This window comes from Tachysurus fulvidraco, chromosome 13 (genome assembly GCF_022655615.1).
Source record: "Tachysurus fulvidraco isolate hzauxx_2018 chromosome 13, HZAU_PFXX_2.0, whole genome shotgun sequence".
NCBI lineage: Eukaryota > Metazoa > Chordata > Actinopteri > Siluriformes > Bagridae > Tachysurus > Tachysurus fulvidraco.
In genome coordinates, this window is record NC_062530.1 from 24,660,036 (window position 1) to 24,663,800 (window position 3,765).

Genomic DNA, 3,765 nt, shown 5'->3' on the forward strand with positions numbered 1-3,765 from the left:
CATTAGAGAAGACATTTTGTGTAATTCATAATCTTTTTCATCTACAGCAAGGACTTGGCAGTGGCAGGGGAAAATGAAATCATTTTAGACACACACACACACACACCCCCACCCATCCACCCACGCACACACACACGCACACACACACACTTTCAGTGAACGTGAATGCATCGACTGACCTTGTCTCTCCTCATAATAAATAGAACGAATATGAAAGTTTGAGCTTGAGAAACTGAGTCGAACTGAGTGAAAATAATAAGTAACCCAGGCTTCAAATGCTGTGTCTGTTAAACTACTACTGATTGCACAAGGAATAAATGCATCAGTGTCATGCTGGGGTATGAAAGTAATCAACCACACGGTGCTGTATTCAAGCAGAGTTGCAATAAGCAGAATAAAGTAATGAAATGAACACCACCAAGTGTTTCATTGGTTCTTCTATATCACAAACATGACATTTCTGTCATCACCCTACATGCCCTGCTGCTCTGGAGATGCTCTGAACCTGTCGTCTAGCCGTAGCAATTTTTTTCCCGATGGTCAAAAGGGGGTTCAGATCCTTACACGTCCCTGTTCTTTCCACTTCCAACACATCCACTTCCTGTCTGAACTGACTATTCTCTTCCTGTCAATAAATCCTGCACCTTGAGAAGTGCCACTGTCATGACATTACCAACATTGTTCACTTCATTTGTTACTGGTATTAATGTTATGGCTGGTGGAATAAATAAGAAATATGCTCAAGGTTGTGTGTGTGTGTGTGTGTGTGTGTGTGTGTGTGTGTGTGTGTGTGTGTGTGTGTGTGTGTGTGTGTGTGTGTATAGGAGGTCTTGTGAGATTTATAATCATGTCAAGTTTTTTTCACAGCTATCTGTGTAAAGTGGCTTGAAATAAAACAACCAGGCATGTGCCAAGATAATTTACTGTGTGTGTGCGTGTGTGTGGAAAAGGTGCACGAATATATGACAATTTTCAATACTGTCATCACACACACACACACACACACACACACACACACACACACACACACACACACACGCACACGCACACGCACACTCACACAATTTAATAAATCAACAGTATATCTAATAATCTCATATCTATTTTAATTACACTGAGCCATATTTCATCGCAGTACCGGTTTCTTCAGCCAGCTCTCCTGTAGCAATGATTCTAGCTGAATTTTGTTACTGATGTATTATTTCTTTATTAATGACTAATAAAGTGGGAACACAAACACTCAGCTTTTATCACACACACATGTTTACGCCACACTTCACTTACACACCTTCTTTGTTTCTGTACGTTATACATTCAGCAGCAGAGCTCACGGCTGTTATGTGGAAGTGTTTAAGGCATCTAAGGAACTCATTTCATCTCCTTCTCTCGCTTTCACACACTCACACACACACACACACACACACACACACACACACACACACACACACACACACACACACACACACACACACACACACACAAACACACACACACACACACACGCACGCAATCTGAAGCACTGAAGGAATAGAGAAATAGAGAAAGAAATAGAGGCCATTGAAAATCTCAGATATTCATATTCACTCATCAATACACACACACACACACACACACACACACACACACACACACACACACACACACACACACACACACACACACACACACACACACACACACAATCTCTCTCTCTCTCTCTCTCTCACACACACACACACTCTCTTTCTGTCTTTCTCTCTCTCTAGCACACGCACACACACACACACACACACACACACACACACACACACACACACACACACACACACACACACACACACACACACACACATAGAGAAGTGGTATATGAATACATTATTCAGATTGAACAGATGATGTGTTCAAAATGGATGCAAACACAGGAGGGGCACGATTTGTTAGAGATCAGCACATGTGCTGAACTACAGGTGTGTGTATAGAGACTGTGTACTGTGTGTACTGAGACTGTGTACTGAGACTGTGTACTGTGTGTACTGAGACTGTGTACTGAGACTGTGTACTGTGTGTACTGAGACTGTGTACTGAGACTGTGTACTGAGACTGTGTACTGTGTGTACTGAGACTGTGTGCTGTGTGTACTGAGACTGTGTGATGTGTGTACTGAGACTGTGTACTGTGTGTACAGAGACCGTGTGCTGTGTGTATAGAGACTGTGTCTGTGTGTACTGAGACTGTGTCTGTGTGTACTGAGACCGTGTGCTGTGTGTACTGAGACTGTGTGATGTGTGTACTGAGATTGTGTCTGTGTGTACTGAGACTGTGTCTGTGTGTATAGAGACTGTGTCTGTGTGTATAGAGACTGTGTCTGTGTGTCTGTGTGTACTGAGACTGTGTCTGTGTGTACTGAGACTGTGTCTGTGTGTACTGAGACTGTGTCTGTGTGTATAGAGACTGTGTCTGTGTGTACTGAGACTGTGTCGGTGTGTACTGAGACTGTGTATGTGTGTACTGAGACTGTGTCTGTGTGTACTGAGACTGTGTCTGTGTGTACTGAGACTGTGTCTGTGTGTACTGAGACTGTGTCTGTGTGTACTGAGACTGTGTACTGTGTGTACTAAGACTGTTTCTGTGTGTACTGTATAGAGACTGTGTCTGTGTGTATAGAGACTGTGTACTGTGTGTAAAGAGACTGTGTACTGTGTATACTGAGACTGTGTCTGTGTGTATAGAGACTGTGTCTGTGTGTATAGAGACTGTGTACTGTTTGTATTGAAACCGTGTACTGTGTGTACTGAGACTGTGTACAGTGTTTACTGAGACTGTGTCTGTGTGTACTGTATAGAGGCTGTGTCTGTGTGTATAGAGACTGTGTACTGTTTGTATCGAAACCGTGTACTGTGTGTACTAAGACTATGTACTGTGTGTACTGAAACTGTGTCTGTGTGTACTGAGACTGTGTCTCTGTGTACTGAGACTGTGTCTGTGTGTACTGAGACTGTGTACTGTGTGTAATGACACTGTGTGTGTGTGTGTACTGAGATTGTGTACTGTGTGTAATGAGACTGTGTGTGTGTGTACTGAGATTGTGTACTGTGTGTACTGAGACTGTGTCTGTGTGTACTGAGATTGTGTCTGTGTGTACTGAGACTGTGTCTGTGTGTACTGAGATTGTATCTGTGTGTACTGAGATTGTGTCTGTGTGTACTGAGACTGTGTCTGTGTGTACTGAGATTGTGTCTGTGTGTACTGAGACTGTGTCTCTGTGTACTGAGACTGTGTACTGTGTGTACTGAGACTGTGTACTGTGTGTATAGAGACTGTCTGTGTGTACTGAGACTGTGTACTGTGTACTGAGACTGTGTACAGTGTTTACTGAGACTGGGTACTGTGTGTATAGAGACTGTGTACAGTGTTTACTGAGACTGGGTACTGTGTGTACTAAGACTATGCACTGTGTGAACTGTATAGAGGCTGTGTCTGTGTGTACTGAGACTGTGTCTGTGTGTATAGAGACTGTGTCTGTGTGTATAGAGACTGTGTCTGTGTGTATAGAGACTGTGTCTGTGTGTGTCTGTGTGTATTGAGACGGTGTACTGTGTGTACTGAGACTGTGTACTGTGTGTATAGAGACTGTGTACTGTGTTTACTGAGACTGGGTACTGTGTGTACTGAGACTGTGTCTGAGTATACTGAGACTGTGTCTGAGTGTATAGAGACTGTGTACTGTGTGTATAGAGACTGTGTCTGTGTGTGTCTGTGTGTACTGAGACGGTGTACTGTGTGTAC